Below are 14,120 nucleotides of genomic sequence, written 5' to 3'. Positions count from 1 at the left end.
CTGATGGAAATAGCCCCAGAAAAGGGGGGATGGAAGAGGAAATAGAATAGATACAGGGAGAGGAAACAAAGGAAACAAGTGGGGAGAGCTGTGATGATTGCAGGGGGTGGGGGAGGGGGACACACTGCTTGTGGAGGGAAGGTCCCGTCTGCAGAGAGATGGGGAAGGGTCATGTGTGGAGGGGGGGGGAGGACAACTTTTTTTTTTAAAAGAAGCACAGAGGCAATGATGAAAGGTGACACATTTCACTTTCTATTATTTTTTATTGTCTGTTTCTAAATGGCCCTAAGGGCTGGTCCCTGCTCAATGCCCCAGAGGAAGGCGAAAAACCTCCAGGGTCTCTGGCCAATCTGCCCTGGAGGAAAATTCCTTCCTGACCCCAAACATGGCGATCAGTTTGACCCTGTGCATGCGAGCAAGGACCACAATGGGAAAGGACCCACTGGTTGCTATGGTTACACACCCTGCCCCAGTCACACCCTGAGATACAGTCTGTGTCCCACTATTCGCCAATCTCCAGTGCTTTCCTCTGATAAGGTACGACTCACTTCATTGCTTCCATCCTGGCAGACAGAACCAACTGCTCTCCTTCCTGGCATAAATCTTCCTACTGTTCCCACAGCTTGAAGCCCAGTCAGCTGTAATGAACCGTATTTAAAAGATACTTTATTATTACTAGGTATGTTCAGATTTTGTGGGTCTTACAATGAAATGTTGGTTTGCATCCGATTTATTTAGCATGAAGAGAACATTGAATGCTCACCTCTTTGTCAGTGATGGTCTAAGCATTGCTCTCCTTTTGAGAGGTAACATCTTCTGCAATGTCTAAATCTTGATAGGTGGTCCCTTAACTAGAGAGAGGAGATGCTTTTCTTAGATCTCCGCAAGAATGGCCGTCATCAGTTTTGTGGTATTCCCCTCTGAATGGCAGAAGAATCTGAAAATGAACCCAGAATCATTGACTTCTAGATTATTGCCATGAGACGGAGCACGTCTTACCTCGTCACAGAAATGATCCACTTCATGTATCTTCTTCCTGCACTTCTAAAGGACAATAAAGTGCAATGAACAATTCTGCACAAATATAATCAGTAGCACAGCTAATCTCTTGCAAGAGCAGTTCAAATACTCACCTCTCCACTGTGGTCAGTTGCCCTCTTATTTACTGAGCTGTCTAAATACCAATGTTACCGACCTGTAGCCAGCACCCAGCTCCATTTTTCCTTTGGTCAACAAAAATGGTTCGCTATCATGATCATTTGCAACTTCCAAGCCTTCCTGTCTGGGAAGATCAGCTCAGCTGCATTTCTTCCATCTGAAAGACTGACCAGATCCATTATTGTCACCTGAACTCTGAGAATGTGTATGTCTCACCTCATGAAAGGGGATGATCAGCTTCCCTAATTGCTTCTTGAAAAGCACAGCCCTCTGCTCTCCTGACATCCGGAGAAGTGCGAGGTGCTGTAATGATCAATATCTGACAGATTTGTTTGGTGTCTGGAGGGCTCTTCACTGAAATGATCATTTTTCATTTACTTTAGGTGGCAAAATGGAACCTTAGATGCTCACCTCCTTGCCGGGAATGGTCTGAGCGTGGCTGTGTTTGGAGAGATGCAACCAGCTGCGTGGTTTAACACTTGCTGGGGATAAGTGGCTACTCTCCTTTTCCATGAATAGACTCACAGGATGATTCTATTGCATCTCAGAGGCTCTGGCTACATACTTTGCTTTGTTCTCAATTAGTTGGCAGCATTCCCCTCCTGACATATAACATAGGCTCCGAAAGAAAAACCAAAGTCTTGAATTTGAACTGGGATGCTATAAGCGGGTATATTCCTTACCTTCTGATAAAGAGGAACCCCTGTTGTCTGCTATGGCCCTCGACTCTTCATGCATCTTGGGATGTGTGATCAGCTGTAACAATCAATTTTTGACACAGCATTACTTATAATCAATCTTGGGGTGTCCTACATTTTTATGGTGCTTTCCCCAACCTTATTCCCTTGGCAAATAACCAATATAGAACTATTCACCGAGGCTGTGGTGAGCTGACCAGGGGTACATTCACCTGCAATCTTTCAAACAGATTTCATAGGTTCCTATAACCTATGAAATCTGCATCTGCACTGGTATCATTACCTGAACTACTCCTTATCCACAAGGAAAAAATGCTTTCTTCACTTCGCAATGGGTCAGGCTGCTCGTGCAGTATTCCTCTCCCGGTATACAAGGCAAGTTTCATTTCTTTCATCTGAAAGAATAATCAGATCCAGGAACTGAACCTGGAAAGTCAAGAGAAGGTGAGTTCTTGACCTCTTGGCAGCAGTGATTAATTTCACTTTTTTCCTTTCAGTAAGAACCCTCCCAGCTCTTCTAGGAGCTTCCTGAAGTTTTTTATATCCTCAATGTTCAGATGCACCTGAAGGTAGGAGAGAATCCATTCGTTTCCACTTGACTGGTACAGAAATGGTGTTTCTCACCTATAGACATGGACAGATCAGCTTCATGAATTCCTTCTAGAGCACAACAGCCTCTGCTCTCCTATCAGGAGAGGTACGATCTGCTGCTGGAACTACCAATATTTGGTATTTATTCCTGACTGGGTTTGCAACTGCTGCTTTGGCACAAGATTCATTTGGTAATAAGAGAAACTTGAAACTCACCTCCTTGGTCCGTGATCTGCAGGGATGTTTACAGCTGGAAAGTGCAACTGGCTGCACTGTCTCAGGTGGCTGCTCTCCATTCCCAGGACTATAGCTACAGAATGCTCTTCTGTCCCCTCTGTGGATTCAACAGGTGGCCGGGCCCACTGCGTTAGCACAGTCTGCACCTGCTTCTCACAGTCTTCCCTTGAGAAGTGAGAACAGCAGCAGTTCTTCTACCTGCAAGTTAATAAGATCCATTAATATCCACTTGGGTGCTCTGAGCCTGGGCATTTCTTACCTCTTCCCCAGGACAATCGCTTTCACTCATTTCCTCCTGGCATGGGTGGTCATCTGATCCCCTCACATCTTGAATGATGATCACCTGCAAACATCAATGGTTCAGAGAATTTTTATTTGTTTTTCTAGCTATGAAGAGCCATCGGTCAACATGTGCTTCATTTGGCTTCCAGATGCTCTTCTCTGTTCACCTCCTTGTCAGTGATTTTCCATTGCCTGGCTGTGATTTTCAGAGGGGCAACCAGCTACATTCTTAATAAATGTTGTAGAAGTGGCTTTTTCCCAAACTGGAGTCATAAGATGCTTTTCTTGCATCTGCACTGGTATCATTACCTGCCTGCCTGCATTCTTAAGTTCAGCCATGTCTTGGAATCTTCCTCCCTTGAGAGGTCAGCACTGCCTTTCTTTCACCTGAAAGTAGAAACAGATTCACTGTGAGGTGCCTTCCTTACCTCTTGATAGAAATGATCAGTTCCACTTATTTCTTGACATTTGATAAATAAGCAACAATGATCACTTCTGTACAAATAGAATCGGTTGGACAATTTATCTCTGCAAATGCGAGAGCAGGTGAAATGCTCATCTTCACACTCTGGTTAGCTGCACTTTTTGGAAGGAAAAAGGAGCAAAGATCATCATCATTAGTTAGAATTACTGACTACTTACATCTGAACCAGTAGCTCCCATTTTTATTGCTTTATTCAGTAAAGCAACTTCTTGTGCTCTTTAGAGATGAAGATTTCATCAGTTACTTTTCCTGCACCTGAAACTATGAGCAGAATCATTTACTATTATGGGAATGGCGTATTGCATTTCTTACCTCCTTAAAAGGATGGATCAGCTAATTCCTGGATTGAGCAACTGGCAAGTCCATGTTACTTTGTCTTGCGTCTGCTTGTGATATTCTCCCCATGACAAGTAAAGTCCACCACAGTTCTTCTCCCAGAAAGTAAAATGCATACCACTTGATATAAACATGGATGTTTGGAGACTGGTATTTCTTACCTCCTTGTCCGGGACAACCACTTACCCTCACTTCTCCCTGGTAGGAATGACCACCTGGTCTGTTCATATCTCATATTTGAAAAACCTGCAATCAATGTTTGACAGAATTATTTATTATTACTCATTACCAGCTATGAAGAGTCATCAATGGAGAAGGTTCCTTAGCATCCAGATCATTAAGCTTTAAGAGACCTTTCAGTGCTCACCTACTTGTCAGCAATGTTCTACCGCAAGACTTTGATTCCTAGAGGTACAGTGAGCTTCCGTGGCTAAAATTTGAAGCATATAAGTGGCTGCTTACCTTTTTATGAACTGGAAGTAAAAGATGCTTTTCTTCCCTGTGGCCAGGTCTTACCTGGCTGACTTTGTTTCTTAAATTCAGCAGCCTCTTATCATCCTCCCTTTAATTGGAAGACCTTCATTTCACCTGAAAATAGAAAGAGAGTCTTTAATTCCTGCCCCCATGCTGTGAGGAGGTGCCTTCCTTACCTCTTGATAGGAATGATCAGTTCCACTTATTTCTTGACATTTGATAAATAAGCAACAATGATCACTCCTGTATAAAATAGAATCGGTTGGACAATTTATCGCTGCAAATGCGAGACCAGGTGAAATGCTCATCTTCACACTCTGGTTAGCTGCACTTTTTGGAAGGAAAAAGGAGCAAAGATCATCATCATTAGTTAGAATTACTGACTAATTACATCTGAACCAGTAGCTCCCATTTTTATTGCTTTATTCAGTAAAGCAACTTCTTGTGCTCTTTAGAGATGAAGATTTAATCAGTTACTTTTCCTGCACCTGAAACTATGAGCAGAATCATTTACTATTATGGGATTGGCGTATTGCATTTCTTACCTCCTTAAAAGGATGGATCAGCTAATTCCTGGATTTAGCAACTGGCAAGTCCATGTTGCTTTGTCTTGCATCTGCTTGTCATATTCTCCCCATGACAAATAAAGTCCACCACAGTTCTTCTCCCAGAAAGTAAAATCCACACCACTTGATATACACATGGATGTTGGGAGACTGGTATTTCTTACCTCCTTGTCCGGGACAACCACTTACCCTCACTTCTCCCTGGTAGGAATGACCACCTGGTCTGTTCATATCTCATATTAGAAAAACCTGCAATCAATGTTTGACAGAATTATTGATTATTACTCATTACCAGCTATGAAGAGTCATCAATGGAGAAGGTTCCTTAGCATCCAGATCATTAAGCTTTAAGAGACCTTTCAATGCTCACCTACTTGTCAGCAATGTTCTACCCCAAGACTTTGATTCTTAGAGGTACAGTGAGCTTCCGTGGCTAAAATTTGAAGCATATATTTGGCTGCGTGCCTTTTTATGAACTGGAAGTAAAAGATGCTTTTCTTCCCCGTGTCCAGGTCTTACCTGGCTGACTTTGTTTCTTAAATTCAGCAGCCTCTTATCATCCTCCCTTTAACTGGAAGACCTTCATTTCACCTGAAAATAGAAGTAGAGCCTTTAATTCCTGCCCCCATGCTGTGAGGAGGTGCTTTCCTTACCTCTTGATAGGAATGATCAGTTCCACTTATTTCTTGACATTTGATAAATAAGCAACAATGATCACTTCTGTATAAAATAGAATCAGTTGGACAAGTAATCTCTGCAAATGAAAGACCAGGTGAAATGCTCATCTTCACACTCTGGTTAGCTGCACTTTTTGGAAGGAAAAAGGAGCAAAGATCATCATCATTAGTTAGAATTACTGACTACTTACATCTGAACCAGTAGCTCCCATTTTTATTGCTTTATTCAGTAAAGCAACTTCTTGTGCTCTTTAGAGATGAAGATTTCATCAGTTACATTTCTTCCACCTGAAAGTATGAGCAGAATCATTTACTATTATGGGAATGGCGTATTGCATTTCTTACCTCCTTAAAAGGATGGATCAGCTAATTCCTGGATTGAGCAACTGGCAAGTCCATGTTACTTTGTCTTGCGTCTGCTTGTGATATTCTCCCCATGACAAGTAAAGTCCACCACAGTTCTTCTCCCAGAAAGTAAAATCCACACCACTTGATATACATATGGATGTTTGGAGACTGGTATTTCTTACCTCCTTGTCCGGGACAACCACTTACCCTCACTTCTCCCTGGTAGGAATGACCACCTGGTCTGTTCATATCTCATATTCGAAAAACCTGCAATCAATGTTTGACAGAATTATTTATTATTACTCATTACCAGCTATGAAGAGTCATCAATGGAGAAGGTTCCTTAGCATCCAGATCATTAAGCTTTAAGAGACCTTTCAGTGCTCACCTACTTGTCAGCAATGTTCTACCCCAAGACTTTGATTCTTAGAGGTACAGTGATCTTCCGTGGCTAAAATTTGAAGCATATATGTGGCTGCTTGCCTTTTTCTGAACGGGAAGTAAAAGATGCTTTTCTTCCCCGTGTCCAGGTCTTACCTGGCTGACTTTGTTTCTTAAATTCAGCAGCCTCTTATCATCCTCCCTTTAATTGGAAGACCTTCATTTCACCTGAAAATAGAAGTAGAGCCTTTAATTCCTGCCCCCATGCTGTGAGGAGGTGCTTTCCTTACCTCTTGATAGAAATGATCAGTTCCACTTATTTCTTGACATTTGATAAATAAGCAACAATGATCACTTCTGTATAAAATAGAATCGGTTGGACAATTCATCTTTGCAAATGCGAGACCAGGTGAAATGCTCCTCTTCACACTCTGGTTAGCTGCACTTTTTGGAAGAAAAAAGGAGCAAAGATCATCATCATTAGTTAGAATTACTGACTACTTACATCTGAACCAGTAGCTCCCATTTTTATTGCTTTATTCAGTAAAGCAACTTCTCGTGCTCTTTAGAGATGAAGATTTCATCAGTTACATTTCCTCCACCTGAAAGTATGAGCAGAATCATTTACTATTATGCGAATGGCGTATTGCATTTCTTACCTCCTTAAAAGGATGGATCAGCTAATTCCTGGATTGAGCAACTGGCAAGTCCATGTTACTTTGTCTTGCGTCCGCTTGTGATATTCTCCCCATGACAAGTAAAGTCCACCACAGTTCTTCTCCCAGAAAGTAAGATCCACACCACTTGATATACACATGGATGTTGGGAGACTGGTATTTCTTACCTCCTTGTCCGGGACAACCACTTACCCTCACTTCTCCCTGGTAGGAATGACCACCTGGTCTGTTCATATCTCATATTCGAAAAACCTGCAATCAATGTTTGACTGAATTATTGATTATTAGTCATTACCAGCTATGAAGAGTCATCAATGGAGAAGGTTCCTTAGCATCCAGATCATTAAGCTTTAAGAGACCTTTCAGTGCTCACCTACTTGTCAGCAATGTTCTACCCCAAGACTTTGATTCTTAGAGGTACAGTGAGCTTCCGTGGCTAAAATTTGAAGCATATATGTGGCTGCTTGCCTTTTTCTGAACTAGAAGTAAAAGATGCTTTTCTTCCCCGTGTTCAGGTCTTACCTGGCTGACTTTGTTTCTTAAATTCAGCAGCCTCTTATCATCCTCCCTTTAATTGGAAGACCTTCATTTCACCTGAAAATAGAAGTAGAGCCTTTAATTCCTGCCCCCATGCTGTGAGGAGGTGCCTTCCTTACCTCTTGATAGGAATGATCAGTTCCACTTATTTCTTGACATTCGATAAATAAGCAACAATGATCACTTCTGTATAAAATAGAATCGGTTGGACAATTTATCTCTGCAAATGCGAGACCAGGTGAAATGCTCATCTTCACACTCTGCTTAGTTGCACTTTTTCTTTGTTACATCCTTGTAGGAAAAACCAACCATTATCCAGGAAGGAAAAAGGAGCAAAGATCATCATCATTGGTTAGAATTACTGACTACTTACATCTGAACCAGTAGCTCCCATTTTTATTGCTTTATTCAGTAAAGCAACTTCTTGTGCTCTTTAGAGATGAAGATTTCATCAGTTACATTTCCTCCACCTGAAAGTATGACCAGAATCATTTACTATTATGCGAATGGCGTATTGTATTTCTTAGCTCCTTAAAAGGATGGATCAGCTAATTCCTTCCTGTAACCTACAGCCGTCTGTCATCCTTGCATCTCAAAATATGACCTGCTGCAAAGATCAACATTTGACAGACTGCATTTTTGTCAGGCAACAGGTAAATGAATTGTCCTTGGATTCATTTTGTAACAGGCAACATAAATGCTCAACTTCTGTGTGATGAATTGCTGTATTGGTTTATCTTTTTCTCTCCATACAATCAGCTGTATTGTTAAAACCCTAGTAGGTATAAGTGGTTTCTTTATTCTTGAGTAGAACAAGTAAATACTTCTGTAACTCTCAGAAGCTTTGGTTATGTATATTGCTTAATTCTTACGAAACTGCTTGTAGCCTTTGACAGCAAAGGATAGATTCACTTCCTTCACCTAAAAACACACAGATTGGTTAGTTTCCACTCCATTGCTACAAGAAGGTGCATTCCTTACCTCTTGATAGGAACAGTTTCTCTTACTAGAGTGGTACTATATGAACTTCTGACAGACAAGATGTAATGATCAAATCAACAGGAATAGTGCCAATTGCAATGTCATCTCTTGACAGGTAAGAACCAAGCTGATGCCACTTGTACTCTTTCCTTTTTGAATTGTACAAATGCTGGCATGATTAACCCCTAGTAGTTACATCTTGACACAGACAATCAGCATTCTACCCGATGCTAAAGAAATCGGTCCAGGTTCTTACCCCATCCACTGCTTCTGTGCTTCTCCTTTCTCTTCTCTTGCAGCCTCTTTGCCCACTCCTTTTTCATGTCTCTCTCCTCACCCATTCTCCTTTCCTCTTTCTTCTCTGTCCCTTCCTCAGCCCCTGGTGTTTCTTTCTCACTAACAACTTCCATTTCCCCCCTCACCTCCATTATCAATACCTCATTTCCTCCCCCCACCCCAGTCTTGTCCCTGCCTTGTTTCCTTCCTCCTTACAAGAATTCTTTCCTTCATCCTTCTGTGTTTCACGTTCCCATCTTTAGCAATGGAAGCAGGTTGGTCCCAGAAGGCCCTGCTCCAACACCCTAGTCCCTGTACTCAGACCTACAGGCAGCAACCATGTGCTCTGGGCGACATCCTGGTGTGAAATGCCGCAGCCCCTGGTGGCTGACCCATCAATCACTGCATCACAACAGAGAGTTGTGGGTCATCGTCACCAACTCCTCAGTGGGGCAAAGTGACCTGCCCCACATCCCCCCAGGGGAGCTGTAGGGGGAAGGCTCTGGCTGGCTCTAAACTCTCAAATGAGTCAAATTACACTTCAGATCTGGACTCACCAGCTGGGGCTCTGTGACAGTGAATTCCAGGATCATGAACGGCTCCTTTCCCTGTGATTTGGATGGAGTGGGACTTACACAGCCCTCACCTATGGAAGCTTACATCATAGTTCCCATCCCCTGCCTGCCCCACCTCTGCGTTTGTCTAGGTCACCACGCCTACAGTGGAATGTTCCACCTCCATCATAATGGGCCAATTCTGAGCAGTGCTGAGTTCCTGCATCTCCCTCTGGAACCAGTGAGAGCTGCGGGTGCCCAGCCTCTCTCAGGACTAACCCTGTTGGCTGCGTTTCATGGCACCGTGCTGTGCCCTCCATCTTGTGTTCTAGGCTGATCACTGTAGACCCACCCGGGGACTGACAGCCAGTGCCTCCTGTACAAGGGAATCCAGGCAGGGGTTTCAGTGTTAGTGGGAGATGGGCAGATACCAGAACCATCCCTCCACCCTTCCCTGATCACTGGGAGCTCTGATAAAAGGACACCTGTTATTGGCTGTGTGGGTCCATACGTTGTCCTGGCTCTGGCCAGGTAGCTGGCCCAGGAGACCTCAGTCAAACTGCCCAAAAGACAACAGACTTGTTCAGTGGCAAAGACGCTTGTCCAGGTTTGTTGTCGACAAAGCACTGGTACTAGCACCCCATACACTCTGCATGGACATTAGGACATGTATGCTCATGAACATGGACCAGCTCAGTCAGCAGTAGGACTTCCCACTGTCCCCTTGGCCAGATGTACCTTCTGAGACCCCTCTTTTATACACTGATACAAACAAGTTGTGTATTACTCCTCTCACATGCTTCGTTTCCACCCTGGACCTGTTGGTTCAAACCATCTTCGGGGAGTGTATTTATATTTTAACTCTGTAGTGGGGTATTCTTGTAACTAGCTAGTGCCTAGTATTTATTAGGAGTGTCTCTGTTTTAGCAACACCCGCCACATCCTTACCAAGTTTGTGTACTGGACAGTGAAGTTGTAAGCAAGCATTTGCTTTGTAGCAGGCCTGACTCTGGCTGATGTTTGCTTCAGGCCTCATCTGGTCCCAGGCCCTGTCTTTCAGGCTCTTTCTGCTACAACTGTCATATCCAAACCACCCCAGGTTTGGCTTTGGTTTTCCCAGCAGACGAGTTTGCAAAACCAAGACCCGAACCATCTCCCCTTTTGTTCTTCTCTAGTATTAGGGCCTCTCCAGCCTTGTTTGTGAGTGACCCCCCCTGTAACTTGGGTTGCCTTGAACTCCCAGATCTGTTGTTCACCCTGACCCCCAGGGAGGAGCAACTCCCATTGATATCCACTTGGAGATACTCCTACCTTCCAGTCAGCATCCAGCCCTGACATCGCTGGCCTGAAGCTTTCAGGAGGTTGGGCTTCTAGAGTTTTCCAGTGAGCAGAGTCAGCTCTGGAAACTAATTCCACTGCAACAATTTGTACTTCACTGGCTGGTTTGGGTTTAGTCTGTGATGGTGTAAGGACAATGTTTGTGAGAACTAGAGACGTGTCAACAGGAAGTGGAGATGAAATAGAGTTATTCAGCTATATTGTAGAGGGGAGGTTAATGAGAGCTAGAACTGAAGGGAGAGGGAAAGACAGATCTCTCAATGGTCCCTGATTATCTCACTCAGAAATTTAATTCCATAAAACACTAGCAGGAAATAAGATAGAAGCGGCATTTTGCTTACTTCTCCCAGTTCAGGATGTGCCCCAGTGTTCCTTATGACCCATTTATGGAAATATTGGACACTGAGGTTGATGCATGGGGCATATTTATATCGTTACTCATTGTTTTTCAGTGTGAAGGGTTGTGGTAACTGTGGAAGACCTGATGACTTTGACACTATGGATAAGGCCTTTAGACCTAATTAGGGCTCTGGTTACTCCAGGACCAGCTGGGTCTATATTCTGTGGCATAGTCTATATCCTTGTGGGTAGAGCAGGTTGGAAATTTTTACAGCAGCTTCATTCACCCTATTAATAATTAATATTTTGACTGACTTGAATATGCAGAAATCGAATATAATCAGCGCAGCAGCCCCTGCGTGGGTCAGGTTTTCCATTCCATGTATTTCACACTGCCCTTGCTTTCAGCTTCAGTCTACTGAAGACTCTTAACAATTAAGTAACTTCAGGGAAGAAGCTGGAGGCTTTGGCTGCTGTGTCGGGGACAATTGGATATTTTGGCAGCTGGGAAGGCATAGGAAGCCGTGTGGCATGGTGGGGTAGGCACACCAGCTAGATGTTTCTGCTAGAACAATCGAGTCAGATATGTAGCAGTGTGCACACTTGTATTGTCATATTTAGAGCTGTCGTCCTAGAGTTGAAGGCCAGAAGGGACCACAGATCATCTAATCTGACCTCCTGTATATCACAGGCCCCTAAACAGCACCCTGAACCCCCACCCTTGGCTCTGGGCCAAGAAACAGAGCCCCGGTCGTAACCATAGTAACCTTGAAGATGCAGGATCTGGTTCTGTGTTTGTGCTAAGCACAAGGAGAACATGCCAGGGTAACTGTATCAGTATTCCCCTTCCCTGGTCCACCTGCTTTCGGCTCCCAGCTCCCAGCCATCACCGCTGTTGGGGAGACTGTCTTCCCCTCACACACACTCCCCCTTGACTGGCATGTTAAGACTGCAGAGCCCCCTGATTTACACTTTGACATTCTCCACAACCTAGCCGCCTTTCCCTCACTAGGCTCTGCCCAGTGTATTGCCCACAATTACAAGTTACCAAACAGCTCTTTCTAAGCAAGCACCAAGATTCCTAAGGGGAAAGCATTACAAAGAAAACATTAACAGCACTAAAGGAACCGACGCCCATGCTAAGAAATTTACCAGCCGTCATCCCAACTTCAGTCTTGGGCTCTGGTTCCTTCCAAACCCACAACTGGGTTTTCCCCATGGAAGAGTGTGGGGTAAAGACACTGGCTGAATAAAGGGACAGAGGTGAAAGGGGAGAGAAAAGAACTAGGTTGAAGATGAAGAAATAATTGATAATGGGGTGCATTGCTGTTTACATAACTAGGGGATGACTGTAGCACGAACAAACTCCAGAAAGGAAGAGGGAAGAATGGACAAAGGAAGGGGAGGATAAAAGGAGAAAAAAATAAAAATGGCCCCCTTAATATCTCTGCCACTGCCTTCCCTGTTCGAAGTGCCTGCAGTTACTGAATTACACATTGTGAGTCACTCCGGTGCTTTACCTTTGTTCTTTGTTGGTTTCCTCAAACTAAGATGGATCATTCAGATAAACACTCTGTGGGTTTTGAAAACGTGACCCAGTCCACTGTGCAGGACCCAGAGCAGGAACTCGAGTCGCTCAGAGAGCCTGGGTCTGTGCTAGAAACTTAGAGACAAAACATTGTTACAGAAACCATCTCCCTCACACTCTCCCCTCTCCGTCTGTGTGTTACTGGGGCATTGCATGTACCTTCTGGTAGGGTTACCATATTTCAGCAAGCAAAAAAGAGGACGGGAGGAGCCCCGCCCTAGCCCCGGCCCTGCCCCTCCCACTTCCCGCCCTCCCAGAACCCCCAACCCTCCCCCCGTTCCTTGTCCCCTGACTGCCCCCTCCTGGGACCCCTGCCCCTAACTGCCCCCCAGGACTCCACCCCCTATCTAAGTCTCCCTGCCTCTTGTCCCCTGACTGCCCCAACCCTTATCCACACCCCCATCCCCAGACAGACCCCTGGGACTCCCACGCCCCATCCAACCACTCCCCACTCCCTGACAGCCCCCTCCAGAACTCCCAACCCATCTAAACCCCTCTGCTCCCTGTCCCCTGACTGCTCCGATCCCTCTCCCCACTCCTGCCCCCTGACAGCTCCCCACTAGAACTCCCAGCCCCCCACCCCCCCGCTCCTTGTCCCCTGACTGCCCCCTCCTGGGACCCCTGCTCCTAACTGCCCTCCAGAACCCCACCCCCTACCTAAGACTCCCTGTTCCTTGTCCCCTAACTGCCCCCTCCTAAGACCCCCCCCAACTGCCCCCCAGGACCCTACTCCCTACCTGTACCCTGACTGCCCAAAACTTTCTCCACTCCCCCCAAAAAGGCCCCCCCTGAACTCCTGACCCACCCCCCGTTTCTTGACTGTCCCCTCCAGAACCTCCCTGCCCCTTCTCCTGCCCCCTGGCCTCCTTGCCCTGCTGCTCAGAACAGGGTGTTGGGCTCTGTGCGAGCCGGACACGTGGCTGCGCTCCCCAGCGCAACACAAAACCCGGTCCCTGGCCCTGCACAGTGCTGCCGGACCGGGACACTGGGCTGCAGGAGGAGGAGCTGCCGGTGTATCAGCTCAGAATGCAGGGAGGGAGGAGGAGCTCCTCTACACCTGCTCCGGAGTCCAGCCCGGGACTTTCCTGCAGCCCTCCCAGCCGCTCGCTCTGCTCTGCCGGGGGAGGGGGGAAATCCCGGACATTTTGAGTGATTTACAAATTCCCCCCGGACGCTATTTTTAGCACAAAAAGGAGGACATGTCCGGGTAAATCCGGACGAATGGTAACCCTACTTCTGGAGGAGGGACGGGATGCTAATGTATTTCCTCTGTCATCAGCCCTTTGAACTCACCCCCCTCGGAGAGGTGCACATATACTACTTCAAACTGGATTCTCCAGCGACTAATAGACAAAGGGATAAATGAACAAACTTTTGGATAAATAGCCTGGTTTTAAACTGGCTCAGGGCCTTCTTCCAGCCAATGGGCAGGACCCCTGGTCCACAGAGGGCCCCAGCCCTGAGGGAAGGGTTGGAAGGACAGGGGGCTTATGCTGAGCTGAAGCTGTGATGAACAAGGAAATCCCTTGGGTGGGGCCAGAGCCCATGTTCGGGTTGGGGTGATCCCTCGGCCCACGCATCCCTCTTTCCGCGCCCCT

The 14,120-nt window shown here is 45.6% G+C and overlaps 1 long non-coding RNA gene across 1 annotated transcript; it reads right to left on the bottom strand.

Annotated features, from left to right (window-relative positions):
* Positions 1–243: 243 nt before the first annotated feature.
* On the bottom strand, positions 244–4,160 carry LOC135975571 (uncharacterized). Its single transcript, XR_010592487.1, has 6 exons — positions 3,276–4,160; positions 2,664–3,027; positions 2,140–2,251; positions 1,842–1,914; positions 764–1,323; positions 244–638 (listed from the first exon to the last, which is right to left on the bottom strand). It is a non-coding gene; the product is annotated as an uncharacterized LOC135975571 (long non-coding RNA).
* Positions 4,161–14,120: the final 9,960 nt, after the last annotated feature.

Source organism: Chrysemys picta, chromosome 14 (assembly GCF_011386835.1).
Source record: "Chrysemys picta bellii isolate R12L10 chromosome 14, ASM1138683v2, whole genome shotgun sequence".
Classification (NCBI taxonomy): Eukaryota; Metazoa; Chordata; order Testudines; family Emydidae; genus Chrysemys; species Chrysemys picta.
The sequence above is the reverse complement of the archived record's forward strand: the minus strand, read 5'-3'. Positions and strand labels throughout refer to the sequence as shown.